Source organism: Salmo salar, chromosome 10 (assembly GCF_965601325.2).
Source record: "Salmo salar chromosome 10, fSalSal1, whole genome shotgun sequence".
NCBI lineage: Eukaryota > Metazoa > Chordata > Actinopteri > Salmoniformes > Salmonidae > Salmo > Salmo salar.
The window spans coordinates 21,546,933-21,567,721 of NC_138300.1; the positions used below are offsets into that span (position 1 = coordinate 21,546,933).

Sequence of the window (20,789 nt, forward strand, 5' to 3'; positions counted from 1 at the left end):
ATGTATTGTTGTCTCTACCTCCTTGCCCTTTGTGATGTTGTCTGTACCTTGTTTTGTGCTGCTACCATGTTGTGTTGTCATGTGTTGCTGCCATGCTATGTTTTCGTCTTAGGTCTCTCTATGTAGTATTATGTTGTCTCTTGTCGTGATGTGTGTTTTGTCCTATATTTTTATTTCATTTTTTTATTTTTAATCCCAGGCCTCGCACCTGCAGGAGGCCTTTTGCCTTTTGGTAGGCCGTCATTGTAAATAATTTGTTTTTAACTGACTTGCCTTGTTAAAGAAAATCAGAAGTTACATTGTGATAGTCTACTGATCTGTATTACCAGATGTTAGTAAATAATATAGAGCTGCAAGCAGGCCTACCCACCATGGGTGCTCAAATGGCCTACATTAAAAGTAGCCTACTACATAAGAATGTTCAGAACATAACCTTATCATCCAGAAGGCCTATTCACTTTTCATCTTGTCGATCTGTATATACCTTTTCAATTTAATTAATGAACCGATTCTTCATTCCAAACATAATGTGAATTTAGGTGTACCTACTTTCATTATGTTCCACCAGAAGCCTATTCATAACGTCACCCCCAAATACTTGAATTGAAGGGAGGGATGCTGATGATCTTCAGCACGCGCCTCCTCCTGCTCGTCAATCACTTACGTCACGTGGTGCGTCTCTGACTGGTGGTGGGTGTGTCTTAAGCATAGGGTTTCATTCATAAATAGTTTTAGCCGTTAAAGCAACATTACAGTGTTCGGCGAAGGTTTGGCGCTATTGGCTTCTGCCTACTGTACGTGTCCTTACATGGATCACCTGAATTGTAATTAGGTGAGTGGCATTTCAGTTTTTTTTGCACATGCATGTTTGTGATGAACATCAACCCGTAGCTTATCGGTTGCACATTGAATACCAGCCTAAATCCATGATATTGCAGATAGTCCGTATAGAAAGGATGGAAACAGTTGGCAGTACAAGGAAAGCTTTTCTATAATTATGTATTTGAGTAAATAGAAGGAAATGCATGTAATTGGAATAGTCGCTTCTAGAGCAGGCGCTCCTTAACGAAATGGAATAGCCTGTGGAATATGAGGCTCGCACTGATACGCGTTCTTCTAGAATCGGCTATTATTTGGAGCGAGCGCTACACCTTTCTGTTGATCACGGCAAATTCATCCCAACGTCTTGGACTGTACAAATGAAATAGCATGATATGGATCCATACAGAGACAACCCATTAAGAAGTTATGTGCTTTTTATTACAACAAAGGCCAACATTTTTAATTCAAACTATTTTCGAAGGTCCATTGCCATAGCCATGTTTATGAGGAATGCAGAGGATTCAAAGAGCAAGAAAAGGCTGTAATTTTGTTTTCCTACTGACTTACAGTAGCAGTCAACTGAACAGTCTCCTTGCAAAATCAAATATGATTCATCATTATGCATGTAACAGCATTCAGACATGTGGTGAACTATACATGATGGGTGGCTTATTTGCATACATGGTTTTAAAGTAAGCTACTTAAATTACAGTAAACATTACTAGGGTTTGCTTCACACTTTGAGAGTTACAGTAGTCTAATGCATCTTAAAATGGGGAGGGGAAATTCATAGGAATCCTACAGTACCATGGAAATACAACAGATACATTGACTGAGGCGTTCTTATTATAATATTTATTGTATTGCCTATAAAAGCCAGCTTGAGTGAAGTTACAGTTCAGGTTTTCCTTGCTTGTGTGATTGTTTTGTGGGTTTCATCAGAGGCGTCATGCCCATAGGGAGCACAGGGACATGTGCCCCCCCCCCACAGATTTGTCCTGTTACATAAATAAATAATAATACTTGCCAACTAGCAAGTTTATGAAGTTGCTTTTAGCTAGCCCAGATATGTTCCCAACCTCATAACTAATTAACAAGAAGCCATTTCTGGCCATCAATCAAATTAGACTAGATGGCGTGTCTAACTACAGGTAACTGCCAAAATAAAGAAAATACTAACAGTGTTTTAAATTTTAGTGGATACTTACCTAGAGCATTTAGGGTTAAGTGTGTTGCTCAAGGGCACAGAGACAAATTTCTACCCTAGTTGGCTCAGGGATTTAAACCAGCAACCTTTCAGTTACTGTCCCAACACTCTTAACCTCTCAGCTACCTGCCGCCCAGGTAGCCAGATCAGCTTCAATGCACCTTGGCATTGGTTCTACAAGTGTCTGAAATGCTAATTGGAGGGATGCAACACCATTCTTCTGTGAGAAATTCATTTTTTTTGTATGGTTGTGGTGAAAAACGCTGTCTCAAGTGCAGATCCAGAAGCTTTTTGTGCACCTTCACATTTTTTGGGTGCATGACACCCATGGGTTTCATAACCACATCTTTACAATAATTAAATAATGTTGAGACAGGAATCAGTTAAACCATTTATCTAGAAAGTACTCATTACAACACATGATGTGCTGTGTCTAGAACTACAGTGAGTATGGAGGTGCAAATGGCACAACCCTAATACACAACACCTCTTCCCCTCCTACATTAACTGTTGAGAGAGTCTGTTTTACAAGTTCAAGCATCTAGGTACCCACCAATCTCTCATAGCGTCACAGCGGTCAACCTGACTCTCAACAACAATGTCTTTGGACTGGGGTGATGACAGGTTTTAACATCTCCAATCCAAAATGAAATCTAGAATTGGCTTCCTATTTCGCAACAAAGCCTCCTTCACTCACACCGCCAAACGTGCCCTCGTAAAACTGATTATCCCACCGATCCTCGACTTCGGTGACGTCATTTACAAAATAGCTTCCAATACTCTACTCAGCAAACTGGATGCAGTCTATCACAGTGCCATCTGTTTTGTCACCAACGCCCCTTATACCACCCACCACTGCGACCTGTATGCTCTAGTCGGCTGGCTCTCGCTACATATTCGTTGCCAGACCCACTGGCTCCAGGTCATCTATAAGTCTATGCTAGGTAAATCTCCGCCTTATCTCAGCTCACTGGTCATGATAACAACACCCACCCGTAGCATGCGCTCCAGCAGGTATATCTCACTGGTCATCCCCAAAGCCAACACCTCCTTTGGCCACCTTTCCTTAAAGATCTTTGCTGCCAATGACTGGAACGAATTGCAAAAATCGCTGAAGCTGGAGACATATTTCCCTCACTAACTTTAAACATCAGCTAACCGATCGCTGCAGCTGAACATAGCCCATCTGTAAATATCCCACCCAATCTACCTACCTCATCCCCCATATTGTTTTTATTTACTTTTCTGCTCTTTTGCACACCAGTATTTCTACTTGCACATCACCATCTGCTCATCTATCACTCCAGTGTTCATTTGCTAAATTGTAGTTTCTTCGCTACTATGGCCTATTTATTGCCTTACCTCCTTACGCCATTTGCACACACTGTATATAGACATTCTTTTTTTGCAGACCTGATGTGCTATACACCATTCACCTGTAGGAATGTGTCATTTTCTTGGGACACAAGCTCCGGTCCGTTTCGTCGCTAATGAGTTGGAGTGGGGTTCCCAACCGACTAAACACTTCTTCTACAAGCTCCTTCTCAGCAGTAGTAGACCTCATGATGGCAACCTCTGGCCATTTTCCTATGAGCATCCATGAGAAACGTTTTGTCTTTGAATGGACCTGTGAAGTACACTTATGTGATGCCAATCCCACGGATGAAGAGATGCAAGTTGAGGTACTTTGTGAACCTTCTGACATGAGGAACATGTTTTTGCTTATTCCTCAAAGCTTCCATCCAATCCAGGCCACCAGAAGTAGCTTTCTGCGATTTCATGCAAACCATCCCACAGTGTAGCTGTTGCAAAATCAAATCAAATTTATTTATATAGCCCTTCGTACATCAGCTGATATCTCAAAGTGCTGTACAGAAACCCAGCCTAAAACCCCAAACGGCAAGCAATGCATGTGAAAGAAGCACGGTGGCTAGGAAAAACTCCCTAGGAAAAACTCGCTAGAAAGGCCAAAAACCTAGAGAGGAACCAGGCTATGAGGGGTGGCCAGTCCTCTTCTGGCTGTGCCGGGTGGATATTATAACAAAACATGGTCAAGATGTTAAAATGTTCATAAATGACCAGCATGGTCAAATAATAATCATAGTAGTTGTCGAGGGTGCAACAAGCACGTCCGGTGAACAGGTCAGGGTTCCATAGCCGCAGGCAGAACAGTTGAAACTGGAGCAGCAGCACGGCCAGGTGGACTGGGAACAGCAAGGAGTCATCATGCCAGGTAGTCCTGAGGCATGGTCCTAGGGCTCAAGTCCTCCGAAAGAGAGAATTAGCGAGAGCATATTTAAATTCACACCGGATAAGACAAGAGAAATACTCCAGATGTAACAGACTGACCCTAGCCCCCCGACACAAACTACTGCAGCATAAATACTGGAGGCTGAGACAGGAGGGATCAGAAGACACTGTGGCCCCATCCGATGATACCCCCGGACAGGGCCAAACAGGCAGGATATAACCCCACCCACTTTGCCAAAGCACAGCCCCCACACCACTAGAGGGATGTCTCCAACCACCAACTTACCATCCTAAGACAAGGCTGAGTATAGCCCACAAAGATCTCCGCGGGGGGGGGGGGGGCAACCCAGACAGGAAGACCACGTCAGTGACTCAACCCACTCAAGTGATGCACCCCTCGCATGGAAGAACACCAGTAAGCCAGTGACTCAGCCCCCGTAATAGGGTTAGAGGCAGAGAATCCCAGTGGAGAGAGGGGAACCGGCAAGGCAGAGACCGCAAGGGCGGTTCGTTGCTCCAGCCTTTCCGTTCACCTCCACACTCCTGGGCCACTGGTTTCCTCAGTGACGGCAGAATGATGACTCCTCTCCCACAGCAGACAACAAGACTGCTAACAGCTCAGTTCTCCTGGTAAGGTTTCAGTTCTGGAGCATCACCTGCGGCTTTACTTTTGATGTCCATCCCTTCAGATAACACCGGGTGATTTCTGGTGGTTCTCTGCACTTGTTTTGAAATGACTGGTGCGTTTTCCACTTGTCTGAGGTAGGATATGTGACTCTGGTTTGACCACAGGTAGTAGTAGTAACCTGGAGAGTCAATTGTTGTTGTAATGCAGTTCTGCCTTGCAGTGCTTGAAGTCATGTGTGTGTGTGTGCTGACAAGAACAAAGCCCACCTTTGCATTCTGCTTGCAGAATGCGTGTAGCTGAACTTCCTCCCTTACAGATACTGGTGAAACCCACTCCAAAAATGATGCTTAGGGATTCCCCTTTCATCTGCGTAGTTTCTGCTTTCTTTAATGTCCCTGATGTGAAAGCAGTCGGCTTCTTTTTATCTGAAGGCATGATATGGGACGACTGCTCCCACAACCTAGGGACTAACATCTCAAGCTAGTTGGATGGGCAATGACTTGTCGAAGTGTGTCAGTGACTCAGTTTTCAGGAGTATTTCCTTGCTTTCTTTGACGAATGCTTCCTCACATTGTTCTGTCCATTTCCATGTTTTGTCCCTTCAAAGCAACTGATGCAGTGACTTCCGCTTTGTTGCCAAGCTCAGGATAAAGTATCTGAGGAGCTGGGGCATCCAAGATAGCCTTGACCTTGGCTGGAGCCTTGTGAAGTCCTCGGTCACGCGCCTGACGTGACCGAGGTATTGAACCGATTGGAAGAATGCACATTTGTTCTTACGAACTTGTAGTCCTTCAATCTCTAAGGCAGATTCCAAGTTCAGCAGATGGTCCTCATCTTTTCCAGTAATGAGGATGTCATCCAGGTAGCATTGTACTCCTGGCAATCCACTCAAGATATGGTCACCCTCTGGAACAGCACTGGCGCACTTGTGATTCAAAGTGGTAGACGACATTACCTGAAGAGCCCCTTGTGTGTCTTGACGGTCAGCAGCTCCTTTTGACTTTTCATCCATCTGTAAGTAGGTTTGGCAGAGGTCGATTTTGAACTTTTGACCCCCAGCTAAAACTGTGAAAAGGTCATCTATGTGTAATGGATACTGCTTAGCCGACTACACCAGGTTAACTGTGACTTTGAAGTCTCCACATATCCTGATTCCTACATCCTCCTTAAGGACTGGTACAATGGGGGTAGCCCATTCACTCACGCTGACCGGCTTCAGTACTTTGTTCTTGACTAAAGTGTCCAAGTCCGTCTCGACTTTTGGTCTGATAGCATAAGGTACAGGTCATGTTTTCAGAAACGTTGGTTTGCCGTCTGGCTTAATGCTGAGCTTCACTGTAATGTCTTTCATGATACACAGCTCTCCATTAAATACCTCTCCATGTTTCTTTAAGATGGCGGCTAGGCCTGTGTCTCCATCGGTCATTGTACATACTGTTTGCCAGTCCAGTGTGATCTAACTGCAAACAACCCAGTAGTGATGGATAGTCTCCTTCCATGATGTAGAGCGTCAGCGTTTCTGTTTAGCTGAACTGTGGCCTCTCACAGCAACGGTAAGTATTTTCTGTGTGACTTCCTCATTGGATTCCCTCTCTGGTCTCTTGCTCTTTTGTTTCTTTCGTTGGAATGTCTCTTGTTTTGTCTGACGCTTTCTCTGATCTCCTTTTGTTTCTGCAGGCTTGTTCGATGTGGCCCTTACCAGAGGCTAGTAAAAGGCATACGCTGACACATACCCAGAAAATGTTTGTGGAGGTGCTGACTAACAGAGTAATCTATGAAAAGAAAAAGTTTCACACTAATTATGCTGCCAGTATAACCGATGTGAAATGGCTAGTTAGTTAGCGGTGGTGCGCGCTAATAGTGTTTCAATCAGGTGAGGTCACTCGCTCTGCGACCTGAAGTAGTTGTTCCCCTTGCTTTGTAAGGGCTGCGGCTTTTGTGGCGCGATGGGTAACGATGCTTCGTGGGTGTCAGTTGTTGTGTGCAGAGGGTCCCTGGTTCAAGCCCAGGTTGGGGTGAGGAAAGGGACGGAAGCTATACTGTTACACCAAACATTTTAATGGGTATAGCAACCAATGTTTTGGCACACAGTGCCTTCTCACTTGAAGGCACTGCGTGCCAAAACGTTGGTTTCTATACCCATTAAATGTTTGGCAGCATAATTAGTGTGTGACTTTCATTTTTACCTTTTTTACCACTGGCTCAGCAATCCATGTACTTAAACGAGCACATAGACGCCTGATGTACTGCTTTGCCACAGTGGAACCATGTGCCTTGATTTCCCTGTCTCTGCTTTTCAGTTGCAACTGTGCACTTATCCTGATGATCTCTAATACTGAGCCTCTTCCATGGCCACACTGACTTCAATTGCCTTTGCCAAAATTAGATTACTTTCAGTCAATAGTCTCTTTTGTGTAGTTTCGCTCCGTAGCCCACATACTAGTCGGCCTCTGTTGGTGTTATTTAGAACATCATTAAACCGCAGCAAACATTGTCACTGATTCTCCTACCTTCTGATTTCTTCTATGGCACCTAGACCTTTGAGCAATAACTAGAGGTTTTGATGAAAAGTGCCTGGCTGTAGCAGGCTGCGAAGTAAATTGACTGTAGGCCCAATTTTTGTCCTGATCAATTTTATTTGCATCAACAAAATATTCAAACTGTTCTGTATATGAGCTCCACTGCTCAATACTTTCAGCAAACTGTCCAATATTTCCAACCATTCCAGACATTGTTTGCTTGTCAATAGGCTCCTGATTGTCACTCACTTCAATAGTTTTCTTTTGCCATGGCAATATTTAGTGTTCTTCATTCACTTCACTTAATGATGTTTACTCAAAATTCGCTCATTTTTCAAGTTAGTCTTCACAGTTGAACTAAATGTCCTCCCTTTTTTTAAATCACGTTGTTTTCCCGCTCCAACGTCCTTCTCAAATCTGTTTCTGCCGTCCATGGCGACGCTAACTCCCTCTTAGCTAGCTCGACTATGCACTTGCCTCTGCTAGCAATACACTGAGCTAACATTAGCCTAGACTGTACCAAGGAAAATATGTTTAAACTTCTAAAAACTGACCTCTTCTGGACAGAATAGTTTCTGTAGGTTCAGACTTACTCATCGTCAATATTTTATGTCTCGTGGGTTTCATAACCACATCTTTATAACAAGTCAATAATGATGAGACGGGTATCAGTTCAAACATTTATTTTGAACGTGCTCATCTCAACACATATTACCCATGATGCTCTGCCTATACAACTACCTTAAGTATGGAGGTGCAAATGATACAACCCTAATACACAACAAGTAACACATTGGGAAATGTCTGTTTCCATGGCTTAAAATAAATCAAATTAGAATACAACATATTGTTTTGCTAGCGGCAGTGTATATGATTTGCCGCTGCCTTGTTGCTTCCTAAGCTGCTGGTCAGTGCCCAGGCAAGCCTATGCTGAGAGGATACTACAGCCCTGAGGAGGCTGGCCGGCCAGGTGGGTGGGCAGAGGCAGGCTGAGCATGCAGCAAGGAAGCTGAGGAGGAGCTGAGAAGGGAGAGACCCACATCCAGAGCTGCTGCACACAGCCCTCCATCAGGGTAAGACACTCCGACAGGCATCTCCCCTGTAGCAAAGGCAGCGGTGCTGGGGGAGGAAGAATAGGTGCTGCTGCCATGCTGCTTCTCCCCTGCTGTGTGTGTGTGTGCGTGCGCAGTGTGGACGGAACACTGCAGCAGAATGAATGGCTATGAGGGAATGCATTGGGCCTCAGCAATGTCTCTTAGCAATGTGATGGCAGAGCCTCTATTTGATGAAGAGGGGGCTGAGGTGGGAGGATGGAAGGATTATTTACGCGTTGAAGCTAGGCTGCCTGGATGGTGACTCTTTCGCAATTCGGCAGACACACGCTAGTTTTGGTTCTGCTTCTTGCCAGTCTTTCATGTCTGGAGATGTTGACTTGGAGTCATCCCAGCAAACCGAAAGGTGTAAGATAATTTCCCCTAAAAGTTGTAATGACACATTTGTCCAGAATAAAACATTTTCAAAAAATTATATTTTAAACTGTCCAGTTGTGTTGACGATTATACAATGATGGTATTAGGGTGGAAAATGATAATGGCACACATTTTATGTTATTTTAAAGTTCCCAAAATGTTTCATTATGTTGTGAGAACAGTGAGTGTACATTGCAAGTTATTTATATATATATATATATATATATATATATATATATATATATATATATATATATATAGTTGAAGTTTACATACACCTTAGCCAAATACATTTTAAACTCAGTTTTTCACAATTCCTGACATTTAAGCCTAGTAAAAAAATCCCTGTCTTAGGGCAGTTAGGATCACCACTTTTATTTTAAGAATGTGAAATGTCAGAATAATAGTAGAGAAAGATTTATTTATTTCTTTCATCACATTCCCAGTGGGTCAGAAGTTTACATACACTCAATTAGTATTTGGTAGCATTGCCTTTAAATTGTTTAACTTGGGTCAAATGTTTCAGGTAGCCTTCCACAAGCTTCGCACAATAAGTTGGATGAATTTTGGCCCATTCCTCCTAACAGAGCTGGTGTAACTGAGTCAGGTTTGTAGACCTCCTTGGTCGCACACGCTTTTTCAGTTATGCCCACAAATTTTCTACAGGATTGAGGTCAGGGCTTTGTGATGGCCACTCCAATACCTTGACTTTGTTGTCCTTAAGCCATTTTGCCACAACTTTGGAAGTATGCTTGGGGTCATTGTCCATCTGGGAGACCAAGCTTTAACTTCCTGACTGATGTCTTGATGTTGCTTCAATATATGCAAATGTATTTCCCTCCTCATGATGCCATCTATTTTGTGAAGTGCACCAGTCCCTTCTGCAGCAAAACACCCACACAACATGATGCTGCCACCCCTGTGCTTCACGGTTGGGATGGTGTTCTTCAGCTTGCAAGCCCCCCCTTTTTCCTCCAAACATAAGGATGGTCATTATGGCCAAACAGTTCTATCTTTGTTTCAGCAAACCAGAGGATATTTCTCCAAATAGTACGATCTTTGTCCACATGTGCAGTTGCAAACCGTAGTCTGGCTTTTTTATGGCGGTTTTGGATCAGTGGCATCTTCCTTGCTGAGCGGCATTTCAGGTTATGCCGATTATAGGACTCGTTTTACTGTGGATATAGATACTTTTGTACCTGTTTCCGCCAGCATCTTCACAAGGTCCTTTGCACTTTTTGCACCAAAGTACATTCATCTCTAGGAGACAGACCGCGTGGTCCCATGGTGTTTATACCTGCGTACTATTGTTTGTACAGATGAACGTGGTACATTCAGGCGTTTTGGAAATTGCTCCCAAGGATGAACCAGACTTGTGGAGGTCTACAATTTATTTTTAATTTTTTTTCTTTCAGAGGTCTTGGCTAATTTCTTTTGATTTTCCCATGATGTCACGCAAGGAGGCACTGAGCTTGAAGGTAGGCCTTGAAATGCATCTACAGGTACACCTCCAATTGACTCAAATGATGTCAATTAGCCAATCAGAAGCTTCTAAAGCCATGACATAATTTTCTGTAATTTTCCAAGCTGTTTAAAGGCACAGTCAACTTAGTGTATGTAAACTTCTGACGCACTGGAATTGTGATAGATTATTTCACTGTCTGTAAACAATTAGAAAAATTACTTGTCATGCACAAAGTAGATGTCCTAACTGACTTGCCAAAACTTTAGTTTGTTAGCAAGAAACTTGTGGAGTGGTTGAAACACTTAGGTTGGAGTCATTGACTTGTTCATGTGAACTTCTGACTTCAACTGTATATTTTGATAAATAGAATTGAAACTTGTCTCTGTGGCGAGATAAGTATAGCCAGTTGTAATTGTAATGGCTTAGCAGATAATAAGAAAAGACAATCAGTATTTACCTAGCCGAAAGAGAAGGAATATATTATCTATTGTTTACAGGAAACTGATTCAACAATTTTAGATGAAGTTTTGTGGCAAAAGAACTTGGGGGGCGAAGTATATTTCTCCCATGGGCAAAGAAATTAAAAAGGGGTGATGATATTAACAGTAATTTTGATCCAAATGTGCAAATTGTCCAAACAGATCATCAAGGTAGATGGATTATTTTAAATATGTTATTGGACAATAAACAGATATGGCTTATTAAACTATACGGTCCAAATAATGATCCAAGCTTCTTTTGAAAATGTAATAATTTGTCAACTCAACAAGCAACACTAGACTCTTATTATTATGGTGGGGGATTTTAATACAGTTTTCAATACCTGTATGGAAAGGAAATCACACTACAAACTATCACCCTCAGGCACTTTAGGAAATCATGAATGTCATGGCTATATTGGAATTGGTGGATATATGGAGGCTTAAATACCCTGACCTAGTGAGATATACGTGGCGGAGGCTTAATCAAACTAGTCATCTTGATTACATTCTTATGTCATTCTCTCCGGCACCAAAAGTTAGTGTTGATAGGGGACAGAATACAGTCGGATCATCACATAATTGGTATATACACTGCTCAAAAAAATAAAGGGAACACAAACAACACAATGTAACTCCAAATCAATCACACTTCTGTGAAATCAAACTGTCCACTTAGGAAGCAACACTGACAATACATTTCACATGCTGTTGTGCAAATGGAATAGACAACAGGTGTAAATTATAGGCAATTAGCAAGACACCCCCAATAAAGGAGTGGTTCTGCAGGTGGTAACCACAGACCACTTCTCAGTTCCTATGCTTCCTGGCTGATGTTTTGGTCACTTTTGAATGCTGGCGGTGCTTTCACTCCAGTGGTAGCATGAGACGGCGTCTACAACCCACACAAGTGGCTCAGGTAGTGCAGCTCATCCAGGATGGCACATCAATGCGAGCTGTGGCAAGAAGGTTTGCTGTGTCTGTCAGCGTAGTGTCCAGAGCATGGAGGCGCTACCAGGAGACAGGCCAGTACATCAGGAGATGTGGAGGAGGCCGTAGGAGGGCAACAACCCAGCAGCAGGACCGCTACCTCCGCCTTTGTGCAAGGAGGAGCAGGAGAAGCACTGCCAGAGCCCTGCAAAATGACCTCCAGCAGGCCACAAATGTGCATGTGTCTGCTCAAACGGTCAGAAACAGACTCCATGAGGGTGGTATGAGGGCCCGACATCCACAGGTGGGGGTTGTGCTTACAGCCCAACACCGTGCAGGACGTTTGGCATTTGCCAGAGAACACCAAGATTGGCAAATTCACCACTGGGGCCCTGTGCTCTTCACAGATGAAAGCAGGTTCACACTGAGCACATGTGACAGAGTCTGGAGACGCCGTGGAGAACGTTCTGCTGCCTGCAACATCCTCCAGCATGACCGGTTTGGCGGTGGGTCAGTCATGGTGTGGGGTGGCATTTCTTTGGGGGGCCGTACAGCCCTCCATGTGCTCGCCAGAGGTAGCCTGACTGCCAATAGGTACCGAGATGAGATCTTCAGACCCCTTGTGAGACCATATGCTGGTGCGGTTGGCCCTGGGTTCCTCCTAATGCAAGACAATGCTAGACCTCATGTGGCTGGAGTGGGTCAGCAGTTCCTGCAAGAGGAAGGCATTGATGCTATGGACTCGCCCCCCCGTTCCCCAGACCTGAATGCAATTGAGCACATCTGGGACATCATGTCTCGCTCCATCCACCAACGCCACATTACACCACAGACTGTCCAGGAGTTGGAGGATGCTTCAGTCCAGGTCTGGGAGGAGATCCCTCAGGAGACCATCCGCAACCTCATCAGGAGCATGCCCAGGCGTTGTAGGGAGGTCATACAGGCACGTGGAGGCCACACACACTACTGAGCCTCATTTTGACTTGTTTTAAGGACATTACATCAAAGTTGGATCAGCCTGTAGTGTGGTTTTCCACTTTAATTTTGAGTGTGACTCCAAATCCAGACCTCCATGGGTTGATAAATTGGATTTCCATTGATTATTTTTGTGTGAATTTGTTGTCAGCACATTCAACTATGTAAAGAGAAAAGTATTTAATAAAATGATTTCTTTCATTCAGATCTAGGATGTGTTGTTTAAGTGTTCCCTTTATTTTTTTGAGCAGTATATATTACTCTTACAGAATTTCCACGTGGGTGAGGATATTGGAAATTTAATCAAAGCCTACTGGATGATGACTTGTTTATAACTAGGACAGAAGACTTTATAACTGACTTTTTCAGACATAACATGGGTACAGCAGATCCCCTTATTGTATGGGACACTTTTTAAATGGGCGTTTAGAGGCCATGCAATTCAGTACTGATGTATAAAACAAAAGAAATTTAGATCAAAAGAGTCCATATTAACAAAGGAAATTGAAGGACTAACAGTACAGAGAGAGCCATTTTTTTAATTTTTTTAAATAGCTTTATTATGTGTGTGTGTGTGTGTGTGTGTGTGTGTGTATGTATGTGTATATATATATATATATAATCAATCTCTGGATGGAATATGTGAAAAAGAATTTGGTGCATTTTTCCCATCTCTAACATAGAAATGCTACCAAACAAAATGCATTGAAACTTGTTACAAATGATGTCACACATAATTCACCAAATTATATTTTGAAAGAGGAAGTAAAGTACTATAATATGTTTTCGTTTCAGTCTCCACTAACCAAAACTAAATATATGGATTTTTTTCCCCCCTATTATTAATGTAAAATTAACATCTGTACAGAGACTCATGTGAAGGCCAAATTACAGAGGAGCCTCTTGATGCAATTAAAGCCTTTAAGGCTGGGAAAACTCCTGTGCTGGCTTGCATACCAGTGGAAGTATACCAAACTCTTTTTAATATGTACTCAGAGGACCATTATTAGCATGTTTTATATAGGAGTGGTTATTGGACATGCAACAAGATCTGATTTCATTATTACTGAAACAGGATCCAAGTTGTGTGTGTAAAGATCCAATCCATTTGAAAAATTGGAGGCATCTTACACTTCAGTGGTGTGATGCAAAAACTCTAGCTAAATACTTGGTGCATAGAATTTATAAAGGTATTGTCAGGCATTCATCCTAATCAGACAGGTTTTTTTCATGGATGATACATTGGAGATAAGACAAGTACTGGAAACAATAGAATTGATAAAGTACGACTGGAGTTTATATATAAATTCCTAGAATATTTCAATTTTGGAGAATCTCTTATAAAATGGGTTAAAGTTATGTATAGTAACCCTAGGTGTAAAATAACCTCTGCAAAAAAAGAAACATCCTCTCACTGTCAGCTGTGTTTGCTGAAAATAAACTTAACATGTGTAAATATTTGTATGAACATAAGATTCAACAACTGAGACATAAACTGAACAAGTTCCACAGACTTGTGACTAACAGATTGAATAACGTGTCCCTGAACAAAGGGGAGGTCCTAAAGTAAGTCAGTATCTGGTGTGGCCACCAGCTGCATTAAGTACTGCAGTGCATCTCCTCCTCATGGACTGCACCAGATTTGCCAGTTCCTCACTGTGACATGTTACCCCACCCTTCCACCAAGGCACCTGCAAGTTCAGACATTTATGGGGGGAATGGCCCTAGCCCTCACCCTCCAATCCAACAGGTCCCAGACGTGCTCAATGGAATTGGGATCCGGGCTCTTCGCTGGCCATGGCAGAACACTGACATTCCTGTCTTGCAGGAAATCACGCACAGATTGAGCCGTATGGCTGGTGGCATTGTCATGCTGGAGGGTCATGTCAGGATGAGCCTGCAGGAAGGGTATCACGTGAGGGAGGAGGATGTCTTCCCTGTAACTCAGTGTTGATTGCCTGCAATGACAACAAGCTCAGTCCGATGACACTGTGACACACCGCCCCAGATCATGACGGACCCTCAATCTCCAACTCGATCCCGTTCCAGAGTATAGGCCTCGGTGTAATGCTCATTCCTTTGACGATAAACGGGAATCCGACCATCACCCCTGGTGAGACTAAACGGCAAATTGTCAGTGAAGAGCACTTTTTGCCAGTCCTGTCTGGTCCAGTGACGGTGGGTTTGTGCCCATATATCGCTGGCAACACCGTCGCCTCTGGTGAGGACCTGCAACAAGCCTACAAGCCCTCAGTCCAGCCTATTGCGGGCAGTCTGAGCACTGATGGAGGGATTGTGCGTTCCTGGTGTAACTCGGGCAGTTGTTTCCATCCTGTACCTGTCCCGCAGGTGTGATGTTTGGATGTACCGATCCTGTACAGGTGTTGTTACACGTGGTCTGCCTCTGCGAGGACGATCAGCTGTCCGTCCGGTCTTCCTGTAGCGCTGTCTTAGGCGTCTCACAGTACGGACATTGTAATTTATTGCCCTGGCCACATCTGCAGTCCTCATGCCTCCTTGCAGCATGCATAAGGCACGTTTGCGCAGATGAGCAGGGATCCTGGGTATCTTTCTTTTGGTGTTTTTGAGTCAGTAGAAAGGCCTCTTTAGTGTCCTAAGTTTTCATAACTGTGACCATAATTGCCTACCGTGTGTATGCTGTTAGTGTCTTAACGACCGTTCCACAGGAGCATGTTCATTAATTGTTTATGGTTCATTGAACAAGCATGGGGAAAACGGTGTTTAAACACTTTACAATGACGATCTGTGAAGTTATTTGGATTTTTACTAATTATCTTTGAAAGACTGGGTCCTGAAAAAGGGACGTTTATTTTTTTTCTGAGTTTAGTAAATAATGGTTACGTCTCAAAGTTTTAAACTGTCAAGAGGAGTAAAACAAGGTTGTCCACTATCGGCATATCTATTTATTATTGCCATTGAAATGTTATTTGTTAATATTATTGTTGGATCTAAATTTTAAGGGATTAGAAATCCTTGGCTTAAAAACAAAGGTCTTGTATGCTGATTCATGTTTTCTTTTAAAAATACAATTAGAATCCCTCCACAGCCTCATAGAGGATCTAGATTATTTTGCTAACCTCTCTGGATTAAAACCAAATTATGATAAATATTACATATTGGATCACTAAAAAATTCAACTTTTTTCATTACCGTGTAGTTTACCAATAAAATGGTCGGACGGGGATGTGGACATACTCGGTATACAAATCCCGAAAGAAAGAAATGATCTCACTCCAATAAATTTTAATAGGAAGTTAGCAAAAATAGATAAGATCTTGCTACCATGGAAAGGAAAATACTTGTCTATTTGTGGAAAAATCACCCTGATTTAACTCTAGTCATATCACAGTGTACCTATTTGCTTATGGTTTTGCCTACACCTAGTGACCTGCTTTTTAAATTTATATGAACCAAAAATATTCCATTTTATTTGTAATGGCAAGCCAGACAAAATTGATAGGGCCTGTTTTATATATGAATTCGGAGGGCAGAAATGATTAAATATTAAAGCATTAGACCTCTCACTAAAGGCTTCAGTCATACAGAAGTTATACTTCAATCCAAACTGGTTCTCTAGTAAATTATTAAGAATGTCTCACCCCATGTTCAAGAATGGCCCGTTTCCCTTTATTCAGATTACAACTGCTCATGTTCGGTTATTTGAAAACGAAATCATCTCCAAAATATATATATATATTTTTTAAACAAGCCTTAAATTGGTTGCAATTTCAGTTTAATCCATATGAAAAGACAGAATAAATATTGTGGTTAAACTCAAATATACTAATTGATCAAAAAAAAAAAATTATAATTTTTGTAAATTATTTGTCACACATGCAGCTAACACAGACATATGGAAATGTCTGCTATACCCAAAATTACAACCAACTAAATTCACCTATCACTCCCTGACCTTAGAGCCTTTTCATTTCTCTATTTGGTTAGGTCAGGGTGTGATATGGGTGGGCATTCTAGTTTTTCTATTTCTTTGTTGGCCGGGTATCATACTTAGGCAGCCTTTTTTTCCACCTTTCGTTTGTGGGATCTTGTTTTTGGTACTGTGTAGCCCTACTGAACGTTACGTTTGTATTTGTTTTCGGTGTTCATCTAATAAAGTATGATGTACGCCTACCACGCTGCACCTTGGTCCGATCCTTCCAACAATGATCGTAACAGCAGCATTACCACAAAAATGGAAGAGGCAAGTAGGGGGGGGGGGGGGGGGGGAAAGAGAGTAAGGAACTTGTCTGTTGGCCCTGCATTAAAGACCATAAATGGTTAAAGAAAATTGTGATAAATAAAAACGTATACCAATTTCATTTTAAGGACCAAAAAAATTGACAGCTGTGTCATTATAAATTGCAAAATAGTTGAAGAGATTTTCGACCTACCAATTCAATCTGCACATGGTTTATGAACTGACACGCAAAACAACGTCGGATTCAAAACGCACATTTTTTTTCTATTATTATTATTATTATTATTATTATTATTATTATTATTATTATACGAAATTCTTGCAACCAATAGAATGTTATATATGTGTATGGGGAATACAACCTTCCCAGCTCTGCAGATTTTGCTGTGAGGAGGCAGACTCATTAGATCATTTATTTTGGTATTGTCCATATGTAGCTTGTTTTTGGTAACAGATCCAGGAATGGCTGAAGAATTGCAACATTTACCTGGAACTAATGCTGCAGATGGCAATACTGGGTGATTTGAAAAGTCATAGTCACTCAATAATATATAATTATTTTTGCAATTTGTTTTTTTTATTTACAATCTGTAGATGCTATGAGAACAAAGGTTCAGTACTTTTGTGAAGCATCACAGCAGTTGAAAAATATATGGCAAATAGAAATCCAAAATGTATGGTGTTAAGAGATAACTTTGAGGGGTTGAATGGAGCTGAAGGGTGGGACTAATAACAGCCAGAGAACCAATGTAAAACATTCGGGGTCTGTAAAATGTGTATATAGGTTCATAAATGTTGTGAAATAGTACAGTTACAAATGGAAATCAAACTGGATGGACATCAGAAATAGAGGAAGGACTAAAAACAAACAAAATATAACTTGTCAAATTGTGTATAAACTGAAGGTAGAAGCCCAAGTGTTTACTCCAATTGGGGGAGGGCTGGCAGGGTTTGTGGGGAATAATAAAGGTATATTCTAAAAATGTGTATTTACCCCAAAAATATATGGGGGATTGGAAATGATGCAGACAATTACATTGATGGAAGCAACAATCTATCTGCAATATTAAAGCTGATCAACCCCTTAAAAAAAGAACTGTGGCTTTTTATTCCACATGTCTCAAATAAACCAACATGATTTGCCATAAGTGTCTAAACACTGGACTGAATCACCAGGGATTCTGTCATGATGGAATGAGGTGATCGTGATACATTTAGGAGTGTTTTACACTTGCTGCAGGAGTGCTCCAGGGGAGATGTGGCATTTGATATAAATGTGAGGATGGTTCTTCTAGCCCACGAACTTAGACTTAGTTATGCAGATCTAAAGAAAATAAACAAAGTCCTAGGGATTCCTTCCTTGAGTCTCAGCTCATATCAGAGAAATGACCGGAGAGTGACACAAATAAAGAGTAGCCCATTATTGCCAGGTGACTTGCTGTGTATAAATGATATTTATTTCCTTGCTCCAGCAAATGTATTCAAAGTTAACAAAATAGAGTGATGTTTTCCTAACTATACAATGAGACTGTCACATTAGCCTACAGTGTCATAGGGCTGTAGCCTAATGTGATTAGTGAAAAAAAAATTGCTTTACATAAAGTAAATATATGCTAATATTCACATTGGGTAATATGCTATTTAGTCCTGCAGTTACGACTGTAATGTCGACAGACATAAGTACTTTATCCCCCCCCCCCCCCTTTAGTTGCAGACATTCAGAGAGGGCTACAGTCGATGGAGAGTGCTGCAAAGATAATTAGAAGAGCATATGCAGATATAGAACCAGACATAGCAGAGTTGTTGGATGAGGATGCCATCATAGACCTTAATGTATCCTTTGATGGCACTTGGCACGAGAGGATTCACTTCCAGCTACGGGATAGGTTTGACCTGTTCACCGAACGTGCTACCTTGTCCCGGACCTGCTGTTTTCGACTCTCTCTGTCTACCGCAACTGCTGTCTCTAACTCTGAATGATCGGCTATGAAAAGCCAACTGACATTTACTCCTGAGGTGCTAACCTGTTGCACCCTCTACAACCACTGATTATTTGACCCTACTGGTCATCTATGAACGTTTGAACATCTTGGCCATGTACTGTTATCTCCACCCGGCACAGCCAGAAGAGGACTGGCCACCCCTCAGAACCTGGTTCCTCTCTAGGTTTCTTCTTAGGTTCCTGCCTTTCTAGGGAGTTTTTCCTAGCCACCCTGCTTCTGCATTGCTTGCTGTTTGGGGTTTTGGGCTGGGTTTCTGTATAGCACTTTGTGACATCGGCTGATATAAAAAGGGCTTTATAAACCCATTTTGATTGGTGTTGGTACCAGCGAGCCATAGAAAATGGTGAAGATCCACCCTGTCACAAAAACCTTGGAGGCCATACATTTTTTTTTAAGAGGTTGCACAGAAAATGGTACCTGTAAATCAGGATGTCAAATGATAACGTCCTCAAAAGAATGTAGCATGGAGGAACCCAGAAAGCAAATAGTTGTCTGAACTCTGTAATATGGTTGCGATGCCCCAAAACTGTCTTTGTGGGCAAAAGTCACATTGACGGAGCAGGCAGTATGGCAGTAACCACTGCTATATCAAATGTGATGAACAAATTGTGGTTTGACAGCACTTTGGTGACACTGGAAGCAATCAGAGAGGAGGATGTGAGGCATGTTGTGAGAGCTAATGTTGCTTCAATGGAGTGTGCCAAGCGTGGGCGCAGGTCCCATGACACAGTCAAGAGTAAAGCGGCACCAGCAACAACTCAGAGGGCCTTACATATGGGGCAGGCATAGCTGATTAATGTACTGCACATTTAAACACCCATACAAAATCTTTGTATGTGGCAAAGTGATATGAGAATCTGCCCAACAGACCAGTATTCAAAGCATATGCTCTATTGCTTGAAACAAATGTAGGTAAAGGTATATTTGATGTTTAGAAGTTATCTATAAATAAAAGTTTAATTAATGTGACAAATTGTCATATTTATGGAAAGTACATTTTAATTGCATTAGCATCTCTTTATCAACTATTTTCTAAAAATGACATGTTCCCTGTGCGCCAATTCGTTTTTCTCAGGCTTCAAAGGACGTGCATTCACATGATTCCACACACAGGGTCTCGTAGTCATACTTAAAGCCTTTTTATTCCCTTCTTTTTTTTATGTCTTGTGTCGTTTTGATTTAAGTGTCATTTTATGTGTAAATAGATGCACAATATGCATCCTTCATACATGTGAAGTGTTTATTTTTTTTTTTATTTTTTTTTAATAATGCCATGAAATGACAATATTTTGATATACTGATCTGTAAATGTCTGACCATTGAGTGTCTTATCATAAAACATTCTGCCTTGAAGCAATGTGTTGAAAAACAGATTCTTGTAATATGCAAATAAGTGTATATTTAAGGACAGTTTGCCTCATTTGCATATTTTAAAATAATTAACTTGTAATACAATATATTGTGTATACATTCAACTGGTAAAGAAGGAAAAAAAATCCCTATTACCCTGTGGTGCCTGGCTGTAAAAAGTTAGAGGTAATTTGTACATGTATGTAGGGGTGAAGTGCCTATGCATAGATGATAAACAGAGTAGCAGCAGTGTACAAAACAAATGGAGGGGGTCAATGTAATAGTTTGGTGGCCATTTGATTAATTGTTCAGCAGTCTTATGGCTTGGGGGTAGAAGCTGTTAAGGAGCCTTTGGTCCTTGACTTGGCGCTCCGGTACCGCTTGCCGTGCGGTAGCAGAGAGAACAGTCAATGACTTGGGTGACTAGAGTCTCTGACAATTTTTTATTTTAATTTTTTTGGCTTACCTCTGAC

At 41.8% G+C, this 20,789-nt stretch overlaps 1 protein-coding gene across 2 annotated transcripts in view; it reads left to right on the forward strand.

Moving 5' to 3' along the window:
• The first annotated feature begins 733 nt into the window (after positions 1 to 733).
• The window catches only part of cbarpb (CACN subunit beta associated regulatory protein b), a 54,047-nt gene continuing 33,991 nt past the window's right edge, over positions 734 to 20,789 (forward strand). Inside the window, exons 1-2 of one of the 2 annotated variants that reach the window (XM_014216315.3) lie at positions 742 to 832; positions 8,328 to 8,499. The gene's annotated coding sequence lies outside the window, so the exon portion shown is untranslated. Of the gene's footprint in view, positions 833 to 8,327; positions 8,500 to 20,789 lie in introns of both variants that reach the window. The other variant, XM_014216317.3, reaches the window with a different exon arrangement.